Here is a 26,664-nt window from a genome sequence, read left to right on the forward strand (position 1 = left end):
TTACACAAGCCATGAAATCAGTGTGATATCCTGCTCTTTAACCCACACCTTATGTGCATTGCAGAGACCTTGGAAGAGCTAGGCATTGGTAATCTCACAGCTGGCAGGCTCAAATGGAGTAATAATTGGGACCTTGGATTTGTTTTTTAAGGAAATCCCTGCTCCTTCCCTTTCCTCCCAAGGTGGTTAAACAGTGTAATTTTTCACAGCATTTAATTTTCTTTTTCTTTTTTTTTTTTAAAGTAAGTAGAACAAATGAAGTCCATTGATGGACCAGATATCATTTAGAGCAGGCTGTCTAGAGTGAAGGCAATACTAGCCAGAGAGAAGATGTTGCCAGGCTACCATCCAGACTCTAATCTCTGATTTCAAGTTATTACATGAAGCCCTGCAAACTGACAAACAATGGGAACAAAAATGAAGGGGTGTTTAAGAAAGAAAGATGCCATTTGGGGGGATTACTGGACGTGAATGCTATCTTTCATGGCTCTTGGCAAAGAGAGAATTGGAATTGTGTTATTGTCAAATCAAATATTCCTAAAGCACCCCTGGGAATTGGTTTTCAGATTTGTTAATATTTTAAAAGCATCCCTTGATCTCACCCATGCCTGCATGTGCCTATGATTTCATCAGGCTCTGAAACAGATGTCTTTCTCTCTCCCTTCTCCCCTCTCTACCTTTGAGTTTTCACCTTAATAAAGTGCATTAGGAACAATTGGTTTCAAAGCCCATGAGCACCTAGAATCCACCAGAAGAAAAAGCACTTTAATCCTGCCATGTCTGCAAAATTGGCCCTTTCACCAGCACTGGCAAGTCATAAGTATAAGAAATTTCTCAGAGGGAAAACAAAACAAAACAAAACAAAAAAAATCCAGACAAAAACTTTCCCTCAGAGCCATAGGCAGAAATCCAGAGCCATGACTGAACATGAGAGCAGCTCATTGGCCTCGTCTGAAAGCCTGTCTACAAGCTGAATTCCCAACATCATCTTAAATTACCTATCCATTACCCATGACTCTTGTTTTTGAATGAAAGCTGAATAAGCAAATATTGGAGGGGCATACCAATGAATGGATGAAAGCCTGGGTTCTCTGTGCATTTTTCTGTGAGAAACCACCTAGCAGAAACCTACCAGGATCAAGGCAATCTACCTCAGCAGTATTTATGCTGCTGTTTATCTTCAGGATGCTTGACACAGAGGTGTGCTCTCCCTGAAGGCCAGGGCTGTGACTTTGCTTGGCATCTGTAAAGTGCCATCCATCAAATGAATTAATCATGAATCACAAGGTGACAGAAAGTGTGGGCAAGACAGGTCAAATGCTCTAGTCCTGGCCAAAGAGCAGGCACCTAAGCAGTGCTATTTCTAGCAGTGATCCATGGTCCTGCCGATGCATCACAATAAAAAAGATCTACCTTATTTTCTGTCTAAGCCCTTTCTACTTATGATGTTCTGGTTGTTTGTATCAGTTTTGTGTTCCCAAATAAGGATATCACACCAAGGTAGACAGGTAGAATAATTAAAGGACTGTAAACTCATTAGTAACAGAAGTTTCCTTGTCAAGCTGTGTTAAGAATAGAAATGTCTTCTCAGTAAAGAAGTCTATGAAATGACCACAGATGGTGTTCTGGAAAGCAGAGCTCCAGTTGCAGCTGGGGAAGCAGAGGCAAAGAAGAGAACTGAGGGACAAACCCATGTGGTGAATCACTCGCTGCTTCTGCTGGCAGCAGAGCTGGGATCTGAATGGAGATCTTCTGTTTCCTGGTCCAGATCTAGTCTACCTCTTGCAGTTAGACTAGTCTCATCTTCGAGATGTTTATGCTTTTCTGTCACTGTGGGGAAAGTGTTATCCCCTGGGAAGCACATTTTCATCCTAAGCTTCTAGACTCAACAGTTGAAATCCCTTCCTCCCTCCCCTTGCCACATGTCTTGGCTTTTTTCCTTCCTATTTAAGTGTATTCAAATATGCAGATGCTTCAATGAACTCGAGTGGATATTTCAGTGGTGACTTCACATGCTCCTACTAAATTTGACTATTAAGTCATTTTCTTTCTTTAACTCTCTTTTAAATAAAACAGAGCTGGATTGTTGGACAGTTCTTTTTATCTTTATTGCTTTTAAGGCCACATTTACTACATAGACTCCAGACAGAAACTGTCAAACATATGCTTTACCTCTGTAGAAAGACACCAGTTTGGCAGCAGAGGACCAGGCAGCTTCCTAAGTCAGAAGCAGTCTGATGCACAGAGTGAAATACCTGCTGCTCTTGCAGATCTCATAAGCTCAAATGACCATCCTAAGGCAAACCTCGTCTATGAGAGACACCTGCATGTGGTGACTTAATCATGAGGTCATGTTCCACACTTCTCCTGAGGAGAATATTGTGGTCACAGGATCACAGGATGTTAGGGGTTGGAAGGAACCTCAGGAGAGCATCGAGTACAACCCTCTGCCATAGAACCTATCGCAGGTCGTACAGGAACACATCCAGATGGGTCTTGAAAGTCTCGAGAGATGGAGACTCCACAGCCTCTCTGGGGATCCTGTTCCAGTGCTCTGTAACCCTCACAGTGAAGAAGTTCCTCCTCATGGTGAGGTGGAACCTCCTGTGCTGTAGTTTATATCCATTACCTCTTGTCCTATCACAGGGTGCAACTGAGCAGAGTCTCTTCTCTCCCTCTTCACCCCCAGCCCTCAGATATTTATAAACACTTATTAAATCCCCTCTCAGGACAATGTCTGGAGGTCATACCTGCAAGGCTCAAACTTCACTTCAACAGGGAATATTTTTATATCATATAAGGGGAGAATTGAGAATTGAGAAATGCAGAGATTGAATGACCCTGCTCACTTAGTACACACACAGAGCTGGTAAGATGAGAAACATGCTAACCAAAGAAAGCTGAGGTGAAACCTCCAGTGGGTGTGGACTCTCTATAGTGAAACTCTCATTTCTCCAAATCAGGAGAATCAGCCTACAGAACAAAGAGCAACCAGGACTTGAAGGTGCCTAAGAGCTTAAAAGTAGGGTACACTCTAAAATTTGAAATGTAAACAGGAGAAAAATGTGTTATTGTTATAAGAGTAATGGTTGCTGAAATAAAAGAGACTGGCACAGTGGGAGAAACATGCTGCAGAACTGGAAGTTGTGCATCAGGAGCATTTGTTTCATAGAATCATAGAATTGTTAGGGTTGGAAGGGACCTCAAGGATCATCTAATTCCAATCCCCCTGCCATGGGCAGAGACACCTCACACTACATCAGGTTTCTCAGAGCCACATCCAGACTGGCTGCAAAAACCTCTAGGTATGGGGCTTCCACCACCTCGCTGGGCAACCTGTTCCAGTGTCTCACCACCCTCATGCTGAAGAACTTCTTCCTAACATCCAATCTGAATCTACCCATTTCTATTTTTTTTCTGTTCCCCCTAGTCCTATCACTACCTGACAGCTTAAAAAGTCCCTCCCCTGCTTTCTTGTAGGCCCCCTTCAGATACTGGAAGGCCACAATTAGGTCTCCTCAAAGCCTTCTCTTCTCCAGACTGAACACCCCCAACTTTCTCAGTCTGTCCTCATAGGAGAGGAGCTCTAGTCCTTTGATCATCCTGGTGGCCCTTCTCTGGACAAGTTCCAGCACATCCAGATCCCTCCTGTAATAGGGGCTCCAGAACTGGACATAGTACTCCAGGTGGGGTCTCACCAGAGTGGAGCAGAGGGGGAGAATCACCTCCCTCAACCTGCTGGCTATGCTTCTCTTGATGCAGCCCAGAATGTGATCGGCTTTGTGGGCTGCAAGTGCACACTGGTGGCTTATGTTGTGCTCCTCATCCCACACCCACCCGCACACCCAAGTCCTTTTCTTCAGGGCTGCTTTCAAGCCAGTCCTTGCCCAGCCTATATTGGTGCTTGGGATTGTTTCTTTAAGACTCAAGCAGCTTGAGGCTGGCAAGCCCTGATAACCACTTGTGAGCTGTCTGATAAATGGGTCAGATGCATTCCGTCACGCTTGGCTGGAAATGCTGGCCATGAAACAGAGAGGGGGATTTGTGTGGCGTAGAAGGTCTATGTAGCCCGTGCTGTTTGTGTCACTTCCCTGTGAGTCATTGCTGGAGATAAGAAATAGGACCTTGAAGAAGAAGTTGGAAAAGGCTGTGCAGCAGAGATAACCCATCTATACCAGCTGCAATGGGATGTTCTTCATACTTCCCTCACAATTATGACCTGAGCCACTGAAATGAATGTCAAAGAGTGGTAGCAGGGTACTAATGCAATGATTTTATCTTCATAATTGCAGATGCCTAATTACAGATGGATACAGCTGCTTAATTACAGATACCCTAAAACATCAACAGCAGCAACAAAACCTGGTTTTCATCTGTTAGCTTAGGGTGAGGAGGAGGGTGCACATATTCTGAAATTTCTATTTGGAATAGAAGAAACAGGTGAAAGAGACTATCTGAGCTTGTCACGGCATATTAGAAACTCTAATGTAAGGAGAAGTTGGCTTAATGCATCCTGAAAGGTTTGTTGCCTTGTTTCAGATCAGTAAGTCTTTACCTGATACAGTTCAATTGAGTCCTAGTGATCCCAGTGCAGGATATGGAAATCCAGACCCTATTACTAATGCAGTTAAAATGAAGACAGGCTGGGATAGTTGAGGTTCTTCATCCTGGAGAAGAGAAGCCTATGGGACCTTATATTTCATAGTGAAGAGCACAGGCCATACTTACTCTTTTTCTCCATGAATTGTTCTCAGTCTTTCTTTCTTCCAAAGACAAATACACCTCCACACTTCCTGCGTGATTTTTTGTTGATTGGTATGATTTATGTTATAGGAACTGTGAGTTTTAGTCCCTTCAGGCTGAATGGAAGAGTATACCAAGGTCTCCTTGCTCTCAGCAGATCTCCCAGCAGCTCTACAACTCCCCAGCAGTTTAAAAATCAGCTGTGGTGGGGTTTATTCCCTACACCACAGTTGTACATCACAGTCGTGCTAGAGGACACAAGCAATCATAACAGTGGTGGTGCTGCTTTCTACATTTGATGTAAGGTCTTCTTGGGAGGGCAGATGGGGAAGGCAGCCAGAAGTGTTCCCTTCTATTCAGTTCATAGACCAGGTGGCATCACAGACTCTACAGTTACATTAGTACCTCCTGCAGCAAGGAAATTTGTATATCTTGTTCTACAGGATTCTGCTATGAGCAGACTTAGAGTGTGTCATGTACCAAAAGCATATCAATATGCTGGAGAGTGTGTTTGTAGGAAACCTTCAAGGGAATAGGTAAAAAAGAACTGATCTATTAAACATATGCAATAAACACATGTAGATTGGCAAGCAGTAGAGACAAAGGGGTCATAAAAATCCACAGAAATCTGAAAGATTTAAGCTTCAAGACAAAACCAGGATGGATATCAGTGCTAACTAATTCAAAAAAAGATCTGATTAATAAAAATAAAATTTCTGATTAATAGAATGAAACATTCTCCTAATAATCAGATCCCTTTGGGAAGTAGAATAAAATAAATAATGATTAAAAAACCTGATGAGCAACTCAAACTAGACTTCCCAAAGCACTACAGAAACACAGTGTTCTACATAAATGAGCAGCCTTGTGTTGGACTGGGAATGGAATAGCCTGGTAGATTCTCTTCCACTTCTCAGGATTACTGTACTGGATAATTTAGAGTGGAGGTAGGTAAGTCCATACCAATGATTACAAAAGACTATCTCTGTTTCTCAGTAGCCCAAATGAGGCAGAAGTGGACCAAGCTTCTAACCGTTTTGCCACTGCCCAATCTTGTAAGGCAAAAAGAATGCAAACAGTTTCCATTGAATGGAGATCCATACTCATATCACAATGCTGTGGGACCCTCTATACAACCAGAAGGTAATTCATTGATCCAAAGAAAGCCTGAATTCATAGCCTCAGCATGAGAAGATGGGTTCTTGTAAGGAAAACCTCCAGAGCTGCAAAACTGCTGTACAAGCCTCCTCCCCTCTCAAACATCTGCTTATCATTTGTACGGAGTGTGGGCTAGATTCCTTACTCAATGGCAATCCCCAGCAGTTTGTAATGGGCCCTAAATAATCCTTAACTTATCACAACAGCTGTTGGAAGGCAGCCCAGGAGGATGGTTGAGAAGATAGCTTGACTGAAAGCAGGAGATACTTCTCATAGCAGCTTTGACAGAGAGGAGAATCAGAGCCACCGAGTAACATCACTAAGCTTCAAAATATCCCAGCGTTCTTGCTTCAGTGAGGCATATTCATTGGAGATCTGGAAACTGTCAGCTTGTTCCAGCTTTTTATTACCCACAGGGAGGAAGCAAATACTCTGCTGACTATGAAGATGTGCAGCTATAACTGCACAGTAATTCAATAGTAACCGTGAGTCAGGGTGAGCAGCCTTACCACTAGAGAGAAGACACCAGAATGGAGAGACTTTTAATTGGCAGATGTGCACTGCTTAGCATTAGTGAAGACAATGAAATTTCACATTCGTGAGCATTAATGCAGGTTTTATCTGATCTACAGTATGTCTGTGCCTTAAATTTCCTCCAGAGCACAGCTGGGTGTTAATCCCCTTTTCATGTTATACCTCTCTCTGGCAATGAATACACTTGTCAATTAAAATACATTCTTTGAAGTTATTTCCAGCTTTCCAGAGTAAAGAACTGTGAAGTCTCACTATGACCCAGGATTAATTAAGAAGGGCCAAATTTGATCTCATTTATGGGAGTGTAAATGTGTTGTAACTCTATTCCCAGTCTAGCAAGAGAAGACATTTAATCTTGGCTGTTAATTTTGTTTTATAATCTTTGGCCAGGAAAAGAGGAGGCAGTTTTATCCTTCAGCTGGTGCTCTGTGGAGTCTTTCTTCCTGTGGATTTTGATGTTGCATGGCTACAAATACTTTCTTTTAACTAAAACCACCTCTGAGACAAGTTATCCAGATGACCACAGCCTTGCAGTAATTTGCAGAATTTTGTACAACAAAATGAAAATTTATCTTGTTTGCCTTCTCTCATTTGAAGTGCACCTTCTCTAAGTATCTCTGGACTGCATCTGCATAAAAAAAAATTCTTTCCACTGACTGGTGGGAGTGAGATGGACACAGAGTTGGAAATCACATGTCCTTATATTCTGACTTGTTCTGTTATTGTGTATGCCATGCCAAAATTAGATGCAAACAAATGTTCATGGCAAGTAACTCTTTGCTGTATGGCTGTGCTGGCATTCAGTGAGACCTGGGCAGGCTGGAAAGGTGGACAAAGAGGAACCTAACAAAGTTCAACAAGGGCAAGTGTGGAGTCCTGTACCTGGAGAGGAATAACCCCCTGCACCGGTACAGGTTAGGGGTTGACCTGCACGAGAGCAGCTCTGCAGAGAAGGACCTGGGAGTGCTCATGGACAAGAAGTTCACCATGAGCCAGCAATGTGCTCTTGTGGCACAGAAGCCCAATGGCGTCCTAGGGTGCATTAAGAAGAGGGTGGTCAACAAGTTAAGGAAGGTTCTCTTCCCCCTCTCTGCTGCATCTGTGTCCAGTTGTGGTCTTCTTACATCAAGAGAGACAAGGTACTACTGTAGAGAGTTCAATGGAGGCTATGAAGATGCTTGAGGGGACTGGAGCATCTCTTACAGGATGTTTCACTTAAACATAAGGAGAAACTTCTTTCCTATGAGGGTGACAGAACACAGCCAGAGAGGCTGTGGAGTCTCTTTCTCTGGAGAGATTCCAAACCTGCCTGGACATTGTGATCCTATGCAGCCTGCTCTGGGTAACCCTGCTTTAGCCAGAGGCTTGGACTAGATGATCTCTAGAGGTCCCTTCCAACCTCTGTGATTTTGTGAGACACTATTTAAAATAATTATGACTATATATTCTGCCTCCTGGAGAAGAACGCAGAATCCAGTATTCAAAGTGGTTCTGCAGCTGCCTGAAAGCTCTCATAGTGGACTGGAGACAACCATAGATAAGCCAATTCAGTATCAGATGTATCTACCTCAGCCGTATGAATTGAAGATACAATTCTTCAGAACTGGCAAGCTAGACACTGAAAAGATTTCTGATCATTTAAGTGGTGATAGCAGCCAGATCCTCCACACTTGGTTATAGATAGAATTTGAATGTGGAAAGCATGCTGAGTGCACAAAACCTAATCGTGGCATGGAAATTTTGTTTGTGCAGATTTATGAGACCAGCTAAAATCATGTCTCGATAAACTCAGTAGCATGTTACTCAGAAGTCCTGAAGAACATTTGAAGAAAAAGAAAGGTGTAATAGAGAGGCTAGTCTGGTAATAAAATTAGTTTCATTAAGTTTTTGAGATGTCTCCAGTCATTGGAAAGGACTGGGAAGGAGCTGTCCAGAAGCAAAGAGCAAGGAAGAGAGCACAGCCATGCAGCTGGTGATGGCAAATGTGAAAGAAAAGCTGTTGCCTACCATTCCCATCTCACAGATTTTTACATAATTTTACAAAAGCAAATGAGCATAGGAGAAGGAAAGTGGTAAAAAAGGCTCCATAGCATTTTACAGTTGAAGTTCAACAGTGCAGCACTGTTCTTTAGAAAGGAAAACACTGAAGAAAAGATATCGCCAGCTGAGTGTTTGGACATATTTCTTGACTATTTCATTAATCCACCTTCATTTATTTTTAGCTTGAGAGTGTGATACATAGGAGTTGATTAAACTGTAGAGGGGGTAATTTGTTCAGCTAATGTGGAGTAAATGAAAGATAAGGAGACATGTTACATGAGTCCTGCAAAATTTGATGTAATAATCCCTACCTCTGTGTGCCTTCTTCAAAACATGAACAAAGTATCACCACACTTCTGTATCGACCTACCATCAGGTATCATTGCCAAGCCGTGGAAGTGAATAGAAGAATTAGAGGACTGGTGATCTCCTTGGGAATATATTTGAAAACCAAGGTACATCAAACACCCTCATTCATCTTTGTATCAGTCCTGTGTTTATGCAGTTAGATTTTGCTGCTTCAGGAAGGTTGTGAATGTAAATCATTTAATTTAGTGTTCATGTTGCTTTCAGCATTGCACTTGACTGCAGAGAAACACTAAGTTAAAAAAACCCAAACATCTATGAGGAAAAAATGAAATCAATAAATTTTTTTGCTATCTAGTTCTCTTGAGTGACGCTCCTGAATATTTTAATCCTACTTACTGATTTAGTCTTGAGAAGAGAAGGCTGAGAGGGAATCTCATCAATGTGTATAAGTATCTGAGGGGTGTGTGTCAAGTGGAGGGGGCTAGGCTCTTTTGGGTGGTTCACAGAGATGAGACAAGGAATGACAGGTTCAAACTTGACCATACAAGATTTCAGCTCAACATGAGGAGAAACTTCTTTACACTGAGGGTGACAGAGCCCTGGAACAGCCTGCCCAGGGGGCTTATGGAGTCCCCTTCTCTGGAGACTTTCCAAACCCATCTGGATGCATTCCTATGCAGATTACTCTAAATGATCCTGCTTTGCAGGAGAGTTGGACCCGATGATCTCTTGAGGTCCCTTCCAGCCTCTGACATACTGTGATACTGTGATAGAATCATATGGCTTCATTCCACCAGTGTAAATGGAAACAGGATCTAGGCGCCTGTTACAGGATGCTTGTGTATATATTTTTTTTAAGTGGAAGCTGGTGGAAGAAAAATTAGTCCACTGGGTTACTTCAGATTTATTTCCAATGGATTTCAGCACTTTAAAGTGCTTCTAAAATTATATTAACTGAAACTCAAGTAGAACCCTGTTGAGTATACTCATGGTACTGCAGCTACAATCACTAGGCTTAGAGAAGTGTTTCACAGATGTACACAGCCTTAACGTCTCTAGTGCCCATGTAACCTTCTCTCTCTTTCTCTCCCTATGTGGTTTCTTCTCTTCACTCAGTTTTTTTATTATATTTTATTTTATCACAAGAGAGAGAGGAGGGAAAAAGCAGCAGTTGACTCTTAGAGCTGCAACATGGCGAGAAAGATCCCTGAGGTGGACAATGCTTAACAGCTTGGTGGGAAGCTTGTGTCTTGGCTTCTTTTCATTTTCTCGATGAGCACTAATCAGTGTTGCTTTTGGGAAAAGAAAAGAAGAAGGAAGGGGAAATGAGAAACTGATCTCAATGTTGTCCTTTGGGCTGGCTCACTGTTTAGCATTTTAAACAGCACATCTCATAGTAGTGAAAATGTAATAATTTCTTGGTTGTACTTCTTCAGCTGAAGAGACAATTCACTACCAACACGTCTTTTGTAAAGTAACCAACCTCCTTCTGAAACCCAAGATCTGCTTCTTGGTCCTTCTTAAAGCCTCTCTATTCTTTCCCTACAGCAGGTATTTGTCATCAGTTCTTCCTAAGGAAGTTCCTTTTAAAATCCTTTCCCTGACCCTATGCTCACTGTGTGCTTTTATATTTTTTTGTGTTACCTTAGTTTGTCAGCCAGAGCTTTGAGAAAGAGTTTCAAAGACAGAAGCATGCAGGTAGGTGACCTCTTGCACTCCACCACTGCCCTGACGTTTGACCTCGGGTACTATTAAAAAGATGTATTTGCCAATATTTAGCAGTACCTGTTATACAGACATTACTGTAACTGATGCTTACCGGCCTGGGAGCAGTCTGTTTAAACTATATCTAAGTAGCAATAATGAAGTGGATGAGATCTTTCCCAAGTTTGAAGAACAGCAGAAAAGGAAAAGGTAAAAGAAAATGATATGGAACCCTCCCCCCTGCCACACACACACAAAAAAACCCCACCCAAAAAAACCCCAAACCAACAACCAAACAAAGATGTAGGGAAACAATCCAGAGAGACTGGGATGAGGAATTAGTCTCATAAAGTTGCATTTTAATGAAGGGCAACATCCAAAATTTTGGGAAACAGTAAGTCAGGCCATACTTTTAATTGGAAATAGGATAACTGAGAGTCTTCAAATGTCGAAGTGCCAAGCAGAGTACTAAAACACATCCAACAAAGTGAGGAGCTAGAATGCACTGTGCTCAGGAAATGTGTGCTTTTTATTTTAGTGTAGCAAACTCCCAAGATTTGAGAGTGCACAATATCTTCTTAGCAGCTGGATTTCCACTGAGGGTTCTCTAAAATTGGCCACAAGACATCAAGCTCTGTGAGATGCTGAGACCCTCTCCAGTTCCCATCCATCTGAGATACTGTTTCCTTGGCCACAGAATGTGATCTGAGCACTGGCCTCAGTGGAACCAGATTCCCAAAGCACAAAGAAGAGGAAATGGTGAAATAAAAAGGAGTTGGAAAACAAATTAATTCATGAACTCCAGGCACATGTCTGATCACTCACAGAATCAGGCAGAGCTGCTTTGGAGAAAAAGGACAGCAACCTGGCAGAACAAAATCTGCAGGGTTTGCAAAGCTTTTGTTCTGTTCCATACAACTTAATTGCTGAGTTCTTCCCTAACTTGCGTTTCTGAGTCACTTGTTTTTAATTAAGCCTTTAATTGCCACATTTTCTTGGATCTTGCTATTGTGTCCCTGAAATCACCATCTATGTTGAGTTTACTTCCTACTGTTCTTATCCTGAAGAAAAAGCTGTGTTGTGGATGTATCCAGTTGCACCTCTTTCTGTCTTGTTTAGGGGAACTGACTTGAGTGTGAACTGAGCTCAGCACATTTTGTCTCCTTTTGTCATTATATATCACCCTTTCTAAAGGTATCTCTTGGCCAGATCCCAGTCTCCTTGGGTCTAATATACTGTCAGTGCAGACATTTATAGCAATCTTGAATCACAGAAGGATATGGAAAAGCAGAGGTTTATTTGACAGAAGAACCAGGTGTGCGGGAGTTAATTCCCTACTAGCACACTACTGTATTTCATGGTTTCTGCCACGGACAGGCAATTTTCATTCCCCTTAGGAGCTAAGTGGAAGCTTTACCATCAAATGGTGGAAAACCAGTGCCCTGGGCCCAACATAGAAGCACACTTTGGAAGCAGTCCTGTCTCCTTTCCTACTATCCTGCAGCAGCTCAGAACTGCACATCCTGTCCTGGAGAATGGCTGTCCATTGCTAGCACCCTGCCCAATCTTATCACAACATCCCAGTCCTTGACACTGCAGAGAATTCTGATCCAGACACAGCCTTGTACTGCTGTCTAACAAGACAAAGAGCAGCTCTGAAAAGGAAAACAAACATTAAAAAAACACCCAGAATTCATGATTTGTTCAATTCTGTGCACGGTTGTAGGCTGGTTTGGATTTATACACTGGTATAATCATAACACATAGGTCAGGACAGTGAATGTGCTCTGTGGGAACACAGAAATAAGTTCATTGTTTTCCATTGCAACCACATCACTGTAGAGTATGTGATCCTGTGGAGTGCAGAACAGTAGAGATTTGGGTCTCTGGACCCCAGGGCAGGGAAAAGACTTTTGTCCAGTCTATAGCTAGGTGGATGAAACGCAGCATGGAAGAATACAGCAATACAGCAAAAGCACAAGAACAAACTTAACTATGCCTAGGCAAAGGACTTGCGGTTGCTTCCTTCTCACCTTCTCTTTCATGGCTGCATGGAAAATATAACCAGTCGTGGCTATAAATAGATCTGCCGAGGAAGGAGGACAAATCCTGCATCATTCATGAACACGAGTCTCAGACATTCTGCCAAAGCATAACTTAAACATTTGCTTACATCAAAGCAAAGCACGATCAAAAACTGTGGGCTTCCCTCAAGGCTTTCATTCAAAAGAGAAATAGAAGAAGAAATGCACTCTACCTCAGTTACTAGATGCATTGTATAAATGAAAATTAGTGTAAACAATCTGGAGATAACTAAGTATTAAACGCACACAGTTTATATAGCTTGAAGGAAAACAGTAATTGGTTAAACTCACGAGAGAGCTGAAACTCCACACTCTATTGTTTTGTTCTTTACCAAATGTGGAAAGAATGGGGTAAAAAAGAACTACAACACCATTCATAAGTCATCATTATCACACTGAGCACCAGAAAGGACTGCCTTCATGTCTAGGCTCTTACGATCACAGACAATTATATCAAATGTTAAGACCCACCTAAATTAAGGCACTCCGTTGTTGCATCCATCTTTCCCCCAGGGATCAACTCAGCCCACATCAGACACAGCAGCCCCACCCTGAAGATGCCTGATTTGGCAGCAAGGCTCCTAATGCAAACACCAAGTTATTCAGCAACAAAGCCAAGCCCTTGCCCACACAACATTCACTCACACACACAAAGCATAGGTCATAAATCACTCCCCTAGACAGTGTAACAATGCTACAACCTTCAGTACCTATAACCACAAGAGGTAAAATCTACACTGGGCCACAGATAAAAACCAGAGCAGATTAAGAGCAGGGCCAGTGTTGTAAATTCCCTGTAGAGTTGGGAAATATCATGTGAAAATGCATCAATAGGAACTTTAAAGAACCTATAATCTTATCCTCTGCTAATATCACCAAGGGAAAATTATTTCCCAATCTTGAATCCAGGAGACTCCCAGTGTCCCTGGCCCATCAGTCAGCTCTACCAAGATGTAATCTCCAGCCAGTCAGTTTATCCAGCTAATGAGCAACGCACTGCAAATTTCAGGACAGGATGAGCCCTCCCTGGAAGTGTGCAAGGCCAGGTTGGATGGGCTTTTTAGAAACCTGATCTAGTGGAAGATATCCTTGCACATGGCAGGGGATTTGGGACTAGATGACCTTTAATGTCCTTTCTCACCCAAACAATTCTATAGTTCTATGATTCTATGTTACCAGAGAGCCCAGAGGATTTGCTTTTCTTCCTGGGGTGCTTATGTCTAAAGCCTTGCACAGTCTTCATGTCTGAACCCAAAACTTGTATCTTGCACGTTCTTCAAGGACAGATATGCATCTTACTGTAAGCTTGCACAGTGCTGAGCATGTCTAGGCTTTGGTGCAACTGTAATGCATATCTGCTAGGTTTTTAAGCAAAAAATCTCACTGACTTCAGCAGGGAACTGTGAAGCAAAATTTCTCCTTAAGTCCTCTTGGTTCCTACTAATATCTGAAAGAGGAAGAAAGGATGTTGGGGAATATATCAGATCCCACAGCAAGTCACCAAATACTGAAGTAAGAATATTTCTAAAGTATAATTGTCATAATGGATAAGTTAGAAAGTGTTGCTGATCTCTAGCGTAGTTGAGAGGGATCCAAACCCCCCAATTTATACAATAAGAAGTAGTGTGTTCATATACGAGGTATGCTCAGACTCAACACACAGTTTAGAGTGGAACAGGAATTTCCAGCAGATTAATAATTTCTTCATCAATTGGAAGTTAAAGTAAGACTTGGATATATTTAAAAAGTTTATAAATAGGGGAGTTGATATCTTGGGTATAATGGATGAAGATACTGGCAGATCTCTGTTTCCTGAGTCAGGTCTCCATTTTTCTGATACAAATTCTGTTGAGTGCAGCTCCTTGCATTTGTGTTTTTGTCCTTTTCCAGGTGAGAACTGAAGTCTCACTAAATTTGTCTGATTTTTGTGTACTTTAATGAAGCACTCTTTTGTTAAAAATATTTTTACCCTATGTTTGGTAAAAATTCTTCTCTCAAACCATTTCTTTTTACTTGTAGATCTGCTCACCCCCAAACACTGGCAGGTCATCAACAAGTGAGCAGCTCATATGAAAAATCTCTAAGGATTTTTTTTAAATAAAAGTCAGCAGGGTATGTATAGGATAACAGTCCTTATGGCTGTAGGTCTAGGAAAAAATATCAGGTTCTTCAAAGAGGTAAAACTCAGCCTTTATTGTAAATCGTTCTTGCTGATAGTGCTTCTATTGATGTTTCCATTATGCTATCAGGTCACTGTGCAATAGGACACTCCTTGCCTATTTGAAAATCCCTGATGGACTTTGTCACTGTTGCCCATTTAAATAGAACCGTAGAATCCTAGAATCGTTTTTGCCAGAAGAGACATTAGGGATCATCAAGTCCAACCATTAACCCATCACTGACAGTTCACCCTAACCCTAAGCCATGTCTCTCAGCACCGTATCTAGAACTCTTCTAAACACCTTCAGGGATGATGTCAGGGGTGGTGACTTCCCTGGACAGCCTGTTCCAGTGCTTGACAAGTCTTTCTGTCAAGATGTTTTTCCTACTTTCCAACCGAAACCTCTCCTCACACAAATCGAGGCCGTTTACTCTTGCTTGTTACTTGAGAGAACAAACTGATCCCCACCTTGCTACAACCTCCTTTCGGGTAGTTGTAGGCAGTGAGAAGGGTCTCCCTTGAGTTTTCTTTTCCCCAGGCTAAACGACCTCAGTTCTCTCAGCTGCTCCTCATAGGACTTGTGTCCTAGACCCTTCACCAGCTTCGTTGCTCTACTTTGGAGTTCTTTCTTCCTCTTTGAAATCCCAGTGAGAGTGATTACTCAAGATATCTACCTTGGATACCACTCTGCATGCAGACTGTGCAATATTGAAGCCAATTCTGCATTCCATTTTGGATGAAGCCCTGTAAGACCTATTCATCATTGGCAATAATTTCCTAGCTTCCTGCTCCACTCACTGGCTGAGCACAGAAGATGAAGAAAGAGTTCCCATTGTTTCCCAAGCTGACAAACAGAGGAAATCAGATTCAGGTGTCCTGACCTATGTTCTTATCATTTGGGGTCGATTTCATGGCCAGCATAGTAAATATTTAGAACAGAAGAGCAAATAGAGTGTGATCTCAGAGAATTCCTGTGTATGACTGCTTTATATTTTTCATTAGCTTATTTCAGAAGCAAAAGTGCATCAGGGCAACAAAGATGTGCATTTAAAGCACATTGGAAGTTATATGTCATTTCATGGAGGAGGAAGATTGCAGTGAAGTCAACCTCACTAATCAAACAGCTTCCTGTGTTTGAAAGATTTTGCCCTCAGTTTTATCTTCTCTAATGAATCTTTGCTTGAAGTCTACTCATGCCCTGTTACAATTACTCATTCTGTATCAGGAACACTCAAAGAGTTAGACCATGTTTGTTCAAGCCTATAACTTTATTTATGTTTTCTTATCTCATCTGGCTAAAAAACATTGAACTCAACACAAAGCGAGCCAATTCCATATTTTCCATGCCATATAATTCTTATTCCACATTCAACTTTCATTCCTTGTTACAGATGTATTTCAGAATGTATATAACTATATACAAATAAAAATCCATCTGGATCAATACCAAAAACCATATTTTCCAGTTAACCATACCAATAATTCTCCTTCGCTTTCTTTGTCTATGTCAGTGAATACCTGGGGAAAAAAAATGCAATATTGTTGCAGAACTAAGGAAATTTTAAAGCTGGGGAATTTTAGGTGAAAATGTGATATTAGGAACTACTGAATAAACAAGTCATTATTATTTTAAAATTGAGCTTACTCACATGAAACTTGACAAAGCCCTGTCAATAACCTCTCATAATAACTACCTACTTCTTCGGGAATGTGATGATCACAGAAAGATGGTGATAAATAATAACCTGTTTTTATTTTCCACCGCAGTGCCGTTACTCACCCATATTTATAACGTCCCACTTACTGAAGTGTGCATGTTTATAGGCTCTCTGGAAAAGTCTGATAAGGGCAGTGATTGGTGGTGGGCTACACTCCAAACAGCCAGTGCTCAAACTTCCTTTCCCCACTGATGCTGGCTTTCAGCAGTTCATTTTCTGCGCTCTCCTTCAGCGCTGTGGCAGCGGGCGCGAAAGGAATGCACAGTCACGCTCTTGTGCGCTGCCCTTCGGCTTCATTATTTACTTTACACTCTTCTACCTGAATGCATCAGAAAAGCTTCTTTTTAAGACCTTTCCCTCCATGCCTGCTTTTAGCAGGAGCCTGCTGCGTGGCAGTGTTACTCTAATTTAAGCTGGTGGGAGGGCAGACTCGATGGTTTCACCAGGTGCTGGGTTGGTGGGGTCTCCTCATTGCCATGTTCTGAAAAGCTTCATTATTTTTTCCCCTTTTTTTCAGAGTCCAACCTCCTGCCTTTGGTGTGGTGATTCTTTAATTGCAGCTCAGGCTTAATTCAAGTTCTTCCTGAAAGCATTTTTAGCTGGTTCCAGAGTTGCTTTCCTGTTTGGAGGGTTGAATGGTGACTTCAATAGCATATGTATATCCAGCTTAGCAAAACGGGTCCATAAAAGAGGTAATAAAGGGCTTTGTGTTGCTTTCAAAACTTCACTATAAAACTTCAGCTTCTGCCAGTGCCACAGGAATTTTTCCAGAGTAATAAATAGCTTAAATAGCTGTCCCACTGATAGCTAATACGAAGAACAAGAAATAGTCACCAGGAATGAACTCATTCTAATTTCAGCATGAGGATATCATGGAGGGTCTACTGGAAGTGAACAGCAGAAAACAAGCCCAAAACTTATGGCAGTGCTGCCAAAGTTTGGCAAGCTGGACTGAGAGCTGAAACAAAAGCCATGCTGGTATTACGCTCTGCTGATAATGTCCTTCCATCAGTTGTGTGGCCCTGAAACAACCTCATCAGACGGTCGTTTGTCAAAAACAAATTTAGAGCAATCTACCATATGTAATTTACAGCCGTGGCTTGACAACATACTGCAGTTATCCCCAGCAGACACAACTGTTTACATTTTATACGCATAATTGGGTCTGGTTCAGTAACATTTTTCATTGGTGTGTCTGCCAAAATTATTAAGCTATTAGTACACGCTGAATCGGTGCCAAGCAAAATATTTGCCAATAAAAATGGCCTTATCTGTACAAATGCCAAAAAGGTTTGTGGGTTTTTTTGGGGGGTGTAGTTTTAAGACTCTGTTCCATGTAGATGTATGTAGATGTAAAGGTTTAGCAAAGCTGAAGACATTGATGGATCAAGATAGCCCAGAGTTTGGGTGTGACCCATGTGATCATGTCTTGTTTGCCACATTTTTGGTTAGCACTGTAGAAGAGTCATAGGGTGTCCCTTAGTAAAGCCGATGGAGAAATCTTCTTCCTAAATGTCTTCTTATCAAGGTCTGGAGGACTAGCCATGTAAATATGAAGAAAAATTTTTTCACTGTGAGGGTGATGGAGCCCAGGGAGGTTGCGGAGTCTCCCTCTCTGGAGATATTAAAAACTCGCCTGGATGCGTTCCTGTGTAATCTGGTGTAGGTGGTTCTGCTCTGGCAGGGGCGTTGGACTGGATGATCTTTCGAGGTCCCTTCCAGCCCCTGAAATTCTGTGATTCTGGGGTTCTGTGATTCTGTGATATCCATACTGACCTTGTGGAAGAGACTGGTCCTCAAGTCAGCATTCAGACCCTAGCATGCAATGCATAACCCAGTCTTTAAAGATGAACCCACTAAACTAGGCAGTTTAGATCATCACATCCACTCTGGCATCCATCCTTCTGTCTAACTCCCCAAAATGAGTATTTAAATTCATATCCAGTCTTCACTATCTACTAGGAATTGCAGAAGCTCAGCTAGTTTCTTTTTTTTTACCACACACTTCTGGAAATCTTAATGTTTTGTGACTGGTCACAGGGATCCACAGAAAAAAGAGCAATTTTGTTACTGAGAGTTAGACTTTTTTTCAGTACTATCTGCACCTTCAACACCAATTCAGGAAAATGCTTTCTCAAAACCACTTACCCACACCACATCTCAGCTTCCCAGCTGAAGAGGTGGTGTGCTATGTTATTTAAAAATGCCTCATTTTAAATCTTGTGGAGAGGAAAATAGTTTTTAAGTGGCAACTCTTCAGGAAAATTTTCTCCTACCTCCTCAGGAACTAGGTTGTTTACCATAAGGTTCTCAGCTCCTCTAAGTCAGACCATCAAAGTATTAGTGTCCTCAAAGTCTCCAACTCCTCGAAGCTTTCTCCTTCACCTTCTTTTCAATGGTGCCCAGTTATAGGAGAAGGGACAATGGACATAAACTAGAACACAGGAAGCTCCATCTGAACATTAGGAAAAACTTCTTTCCTTTGATGGTGCCAGAGCTCTGGAAGAGGCTGCCCAGAGAGGCTGTGGAGTCTTCTTCTCTGGAGACGTTCAAAGCCCACTTTGAATACATTCCTGTGCAAACCAATTTAAGCTGATCTGGTTCAGGCTAGATGATCCCCAGAGGTCCCTTCCAACCCCTGCTATTCTGTGATTCTGTTATAGCCCATCCATGGGAAGCAAAGAATGACCCACAAACTTAAATAGGAGTCATTGTGGCTTAAATTTATGGGGAACAAGGCTAATTATTAGTATTGAGTCGCCTGCAAGGTTAAAGAGCAAGGCTAAGATAAAGAAGAAAGGCACAACCTTTGTTCTTCAATGTAATTGGACATCAAAGATGGACACTTGTATTTATTTTGGTTAGTGGATATATAATCAACGTAAGAAAGGTAGACTACAGAGCCTGCAAATCTCTGTGACACAATGATAACATGAGACCTCAGTTCAAGTAATGAAAAGGGTGCAAATTTTCCACCCACATTAAAACGTCTGCAGCGTAGCTATCTACATGGGTTTTACAGGTGCAATTCATCTTATCCTAATGTACACACATAAAATATGCCAGATAAAGAGCTCCACAGAACTCTCTTTCCCTTCATTGTCCATAGATGAAATCCAGGTTGACTAGCCAAAATGTTGATGTTTGCACTGCAGAGAGATAAAAAAAATAAGGCAAGGCAAAGGCTACCTCTATGGCAAGTGGTTTTTGAGATCTGCTGCATGCCTCAGGTCTCAAAACTCTGCTGAGTCTCATAAACACTCAACAAGACACTGGGAGTTATTCAAAGTTTGGAAAGATCAATGTGATGGTGTTTTATTATTTGATTACACTGAAAAATTATTTTATTTAACAAGTCCAGATCATATATTTCCCTGGAATGAACACACAAATGTATGAAAGACAAGACTTCAGAACCCAAGTTTAATTCCTCTATGTTTTTAAAGAGCACGTTGAGGAAAGCACAGGTTTTCATATCACATTCTGGTATTTTTACTGCTTCGTGTTTGCTTTTAGTCTCCCTTTAAAGATAATCTAAGCCAAGTTGTGCCAATTCTCCACATTTTGGATGACATCCCCTTAAAGTCATCAGGCATGAAAGGACAACGTCAGCTTTGATCTCACCATCTCTATATTTTAAGTAGGGCCTTTATCTTAATGTTCTCAAGTTGTGTGTCCTGCTATGATTAATACATCCATTAGCCATCACTTACTTACATTTTTTTTCAATCAATCAACGTGCAACACTCATCAAGAAGCCTTGAGGTTAATTTTAAATGATTTTTCCATATGGCAACCAAGGGACAGCATTCCCACAGTGCTGGCTGCGCAGCTGCACCGTGTAAGGTTGTGGATTTCATTTTGAGGAAGGCAAAGAATGGTTGGACTCGATGATCTTAAGGGTCTTTTCCAACCTACAGGATTCTATTATTCTATGAAGATGTCTAGGTGATGATCAGACCTTCATGGCCTTTGGGCAACAGAGGGTTCAGTTTCGTCTCACCCAACCTGGCTGATGTGTCTAGGTAAGAAGCTAGTTTGTCCTGGATTTTCCTCCATTAATCGCTGCAGACAGAATGGAAGCTCCTGAGGGTGGTTTCCTCATTAAGACCCATGAATCTCCTCTGGAGTTGTCTATATCTGGAGGGAGCCCAGGGGACTTAGGAAATGGGATTCATCTCATGAGACAGCTACCCCTTGCTAGTTTTCTAGACTCCCCTGATGTATAGAAAATAGAAGGAAAGCTACATTTTTGTGCTCAATTTAGCTGCCCTGTTTTATATATTCACTGAAGGTGAAAGGAATTGCCCAGTTAAAATGTCTTTTTCAATCTGAAATTTGTAAGACACTTAAGGGTTTTTAGGTGAGATAAATATTGCCTCAAATAGGATTAAGCAGGGTTATTGCAGGTTGCAATTCGTCTATTCATTATTTTACTGTAATGCGAAAACGGAAATTTATTGTTTCTTCTAATCAGAAAAGGGTTATTAAAACCCAAAGCAAAAAATGATAATAAATATTGTATGAAAAAAAAATAAAGAAAAGAAACAGCTTTATTGGAAGGGGACTGCTCTGGCATTGCTCTTCCATATATTACATCCCTGTTCCTGAGCACATCCCTCTCCTATTGCTCAGTTCGCAAGGGCTATGCAACTGCTCTGAGAAAGAAGACACCATCCTGCATGCAAGGCATGACAATCCCTTATCACTTCCACCTTTCCACCCTGACAACTGCTGACCATGAAGGGAGGAACACTCAGAAAGGAATTGGCTTTGTTTTTGTTGTTTCGTTATACTTTTTTAACATCAGTACAGAATAAAGCCCTCCACCTGCTATTGTGCAGCTGAGTTTCTAATCTCTGGTGCCAGTGCAGCTGCTGGGAGCCAAGCCTTAAGCAAGAGAAAGCAAGGTCAGGCACGCACAGGGACAGGACGGCTGCGCTGATGTGATGTGACACACACACGTCTCTACAGCACCAGTAGAGATACCCCCAGTTGTTAATTGCTCTGCAAAATTTGTTACATCACCCATGGGCAGCATCTCTGGATGGCGTTGAGTATGCTGGTAGAGAAACTGGATTCGAAATTATTTCATATGATTTTTCTAAGGAAATAGATAGTACAGTGGTTTGTATTTATTTTTAATGATCAGCCATTAGGAAGAAGGTGGCAACCAGTCCTGAGGGATAACTCCACATGTCAGTGTTGGCTCCAGCTATTGGCGGGAGTGATAAAGGAAACAGAATATGATCCTGCCCTGCAGGCTCTGGAACCAGTGATAATCTGATAATGAGTGCTGCTTATTAGGTGCTTTTCCACATGTTTTCTTTGATTTACAGTCCAGGCCCTAAATATCAATTTGTTCACGTTATCAGCAAAACACTTTGCACGACATTTTGGAGGCCAAGAAAGCAAATGTTTCCAGAGCCCTCTGCAGTTCTTATTTTTCTGTCTAGAGCTCATTTGTCTGCAGCACATTCAGGTGACAAGCCTGAGAAAAGTCACCTTCAGCTTATGTGCAATGCCAGGCATTAAATGGACTCAGAAGGTGCTGCACATCCACTGCCTTTTGATGATTACCAGGGGCCTCTGCTCTCCTGACAATTAAGCCTGAAATATTGTGACAGTCACCACTGGGGATTGAGGAAGGGACGGGGGGAGCTGAAGGTCTGATTATCCAAAGTGCAGGTAAAGAGGCCGCACTGTGGGGCCATCAGTGGTTAGATCATTTTACAGTTGCAACTGACAAGATAAGTGCTTAACTTCGGACATCAGCTGGTAAATGACTTCAGTTTACTTATCGGTAAAATAGGTCTAATTCTATCTGCCTTTCTCAGGAAAGCATGATGCATTTGGTTTACTAATAATTTTGTGTGCTTCAGGATGCTTAAGAAATATGAAATGCTTGTGCAGTGGTGGAAGGGTTATCAGGACAAGTGCACCCTGGAATATACAGTATGCATCTGATTCATATGGGATGCTAATGCTGGTTTAGAGAGGAAAAGCATATTCTGAAGAAATATTTTTCTGCATTAGGAAAGACTACAAGGCTGTAGTGGCATTTGAAATACTTCAAATGAGGCATCGAACCAAACGTTATTTTGGTTTGGCTATAAAAATCCCAAATAATCTTTAATGGGAATGAAATTCTTGAGGCTATCCCTTGACTTAATTACAAGTTTACTCATTATTTATGTAATATTCTGACCTACCTAAAGCCTTCATTTGCACGTGTGGTTCTTCACTTAAAAGGGTGATATTTTGCAGCATGTGTTGTACAGCACTTTTAACTCACACCCGTTTTAATAATGGGTGCAACCACACATGTTGAGATAGTGTGATGGACTCAGAGGATCACCTAAAGCATCTATTTGTAGGGTACTGTCAGGCTAGTTAAATGGTTATGGATAATGATAGGTGTTTCAGATCTAGGATATGTCCCAGAAAGCCAAGTCTAGCTCAGAAAAAAACCCTAAACTAGTAAGTGATGGGTGTACTGGCTTTTGCTGAGATCATAGCTGGTACGGTGCTATGCTTGTCTTCCCAAGAAACCATTATATGTGATGGATCCCTGCTTTCATGGGGATGGCTAAACACCTGCATGCTGATGGGAAGTTGCAAATAACTTTTTCATCTTGCTTTGCTTGTGCACATGGATTTTGCTTTGCCTGTTAAACTCTCTTTATCTCAGCCCATGAGCTTTTGCAGTTTTGCCCTTCCAGTCCTCTCCTCCCACCTGCGAGGTTGTGTAATGGTTAGCTGCCACCCAGTGCTACAACATGACAATGGGTTAAGCTCAAAAGTGCCATGCTTCAAAATAACAATCATTTCAATCTTGAAAAATCATAAGGAACTGTGTCTTATGGTTGGGAATTGGGAAGGTAAAGAGATTTTAGCACTTTCCTCCAGTTAGCATAATCCATAACAACTTTCACCTGATGTCCTTACCAGTATCTACCTATGAAACTGCTCCCATTATTGCTTACCAAGATATGCCTTCCTCTGGGTTCTCATTATATGCATATACATATATGCATACATATCTTCTGACTGGAAGGGCCACTTCCAAACTTCAGAGCATTACAGAGTTTTTTAGGTTGGAGGGAAACTGGCGGCCACTTAGTCCACCCTCCAGCTGACATCAGGGCCAACTTTGAAGCTGGATCTAACTAAGGAACTAGATCAAGTGGTTCAGAGTCTCATCCAAACCAGTTTTTAGTATCACCAAGGGTGGGGTTTCCTACTGTGCCATTGTTTGATTAAACTCATTGTAAAAATTATTTTTCCTATTCTCTAAATAAAATTTTCCTGTTGGGACACAGATCAGAACAAACCTTGGGAGGCTTCAATTTGTTTCCTTAAAAGGCTTCTTCTATGACACTGTGAGAATACAAACCTTCCTTAGACCACATTCCTCTCTTGCCAAATAGAAGTAACATTCCATAACAGGCACAATTTGCTGTCCCTTTCCTCTACATAGAACAAAAGGCAGGGATGGGAAGTCCAGAATTTAGTGAAAAGGTTTCTGGTATAACTCACACTATCAAATAATTCCATCCTAAAACTCTAAGTGATCATGGTGATGAGAAATACATGAAAGAATTTATGACAGAAGTATATTTAGATGCTTCTCTTTCCAAGAAATCTGGCTAGTGTAAACATTCAGAAATTTAAAAGTACATCCAAATCCACAAGGAGAAAATTCAGTTTGAGCTTTGAGAGAAGGTTTTATGCATAGTTTATTAAAACCTAGTTTCCATATCATATAAAAGTCCCTTGGAAATCACTTGTGTCTCCACACTGATATAACTTCAAAATGCCACACATGGAGCACTCCAGCATCATTAACTGGTGTGCAATGTTGATTTTCACGCTGAAAATTTGACTGAAAACAGGAGTTTATCAGTAAAATGCTGAAATAGCCTTGAATATGGGGAAGTGAATTAGTGTAATTGCTGTTGGGTTCTTTTTATTATCAAGGAGTCTTGATTATAGCTTCATAGACTTAAATTCTGGCAAATCTAGGACAAGATCAATTTAGTATCTAAACAAATATTTATATGAAGCTGGAGATTGGCATATATTGATCCATTTACAAGGAGCATAATTCTGTCTGCAAAATGCATTGGCATTGAACAGTGCTCTTTTCACTATGTGCTTCCTCAACAGCAAGGAAGGAAAACATAATTTGAGAAGTTAGAGGGTTCATCCCAATCAAATGGAGCTGTGAACCCAAGTCAGTGGTTAAGGACCACCCTTTAGATGGAGATTGATTACTGCCAGGATACGTATTGTAGATAAATTGATAACCAGCTCATGCAGCAAGTTAAAAACCCTGCTTGAAGGAAAAGAAAACATTTGAAGCATCTATCAATTTGTCAAGTTGGCAGTTGTTCACAGGTAACATCACCCAGGGCAAAGCATCAGCTGCAACATTCTGAGCCTCTAAGCATTTATGAGAGGTCTTGATATAAAGTAAGAGAGCATTTCTAACTTGTGGGATGAAGAAGGATCCTTGTGAAATGATGACCCTCCCCAACAAAGGCTGCTTTTGTTGTGGGGAAAGGCCTGTGTGGGGGTAGGGAATAAAAGGGGTCGGATTACCTTTTGTTGCATTTTGACAGTTGAAAAGGCCCCGGTGAATAATTACCCTTAAAACTAACAAACAAGGGGAAAGAAAAAAAAATGCAGAAAAGGAGAAGGAAAAAAACCAAGCACTGCCCCCTCCCTGTATACAACAGTTCCCTTTGAAATAAAAACAAAACTAAAACAACTTCTAGATGAAAAAAAGTGATTTGACTTTCCTTTCTGCCTTTAGTAATTGTACACACGCAGAAACACACACAGACACATACAGTTGGAAGACTCCCACTGGGACGTTTATCTCAAACTTTTCTAGGCTCAGTCCACTGGGCAGCAAACCTTAAGCAAAATGCAAATTAAAAATTCGAGGGAAAGTACAAGCAGCAAAAAGCGCACCCTTGGTTGAAGGCTCCATTGTTTTAGTCACAAAAGAACGATTCCTGGAGAGCAGCAGTTGTCATCTGTTTTGTATAGTCTTTATTTTGTCCTTAATTGGCATTATGTGGAAGCTTATCTAGAAGGCTATGAGAACCAAAAGGCATCCCTTGCCCCCCTCCTTCTTTGAACAAGCAGAACTCAATTAAAGCACAATTATCTCCCTTTTGCTGCTAGCATCCTCATCTAATGGATCAACACAGAAAGGAGAAGCTTTGTTAGTCTGAGAGCAGCTACCTTTTCTTATGAAAATTCTTGTAAGGATCATAAAGAAAATACAGGAGGCAGAAGTGGTCCAGGGTTTGGTGAGCTGAAGTGCAGTGTTTCCTTAAAACATGTGATCTAGTTTTCTAGATGACTTTCTAAATACATTGATTTTCACAGGGGAGTAACTGACCTAAGATTCAAAATGCACTCATGGAGCTTGGATTCAAGCCTGGAAAAATAAAGGAGACAGCCAAATAAGAAGAAAAAAAAAGACACAGGTGTCTTCTCAGAGAGCCCAAGCTGTCTCAGAAAGCCACAAACTTAACAATTCCTCTACGGTTCCTCTGGTTTTAGCTGAAACAGAGTTAATTTTCTTCACAGTAGCTACTCTGGGGCTATGTTTTGGATTTGTGGTGAAGAAAACATTGCTGATAACACGGGCAAGGTTTCGTTATTTCTGGTAGTGTTTAAACAGAGTCAAGGACTTCTCTGCTCCTCACACCACCCAACCAGTGAGCAGCCTGGGGGTGCACAAGAAGCTGGGAGAGAACAAGGCTGGGACAGAACACAGCTGGGACAGCTGGCCCCAACTGACCTAAAGGATATTCCACACCATATGTTGTCATGCTCAATGTATAAAGCTGAGTGAAGAAGGAAGGTTGGGGTTGTTTGGAGTGATGGCATTTGTCTTCCTGATCAACCACTACATATGATGGAGCCCTGCATTCCTAGACATGTCTGAATAGATGCCTACCCATGGGAGGTGGTGAATTAATTCCCCGTTTTGGTTCATGTGCTTGGACAGCTTTTACTTCCCCTGTTAAACTGTCATCATCTTAGCTCATGAATTTTTTCACTTTTACCTGTCCCATTCTCTTTCCCATCCCACTGGTAGGGAGTGAGCAAGGGGCTGTGTGGAGTTATTTTCTAGCTGGGATTAAACTATAATGCTATGGATAAACATCTCAGGGGAAATAATGAGACCAGT

Source organism: Indicator indicator, chromosome 1 (genome assembly GCF_027791375.1).
Source record: "Indicator indicator isolate 239-I01 chromosome 1, UM_Iind_1.1, whole genome shotgun sequence".
Taxonomy (NCBI): domain Eukaryota; kingdom Metazoa; phylum Chordata; class Aves; order Piciformes; family Indicatoridae; genus Indicator; species Indicator indicator.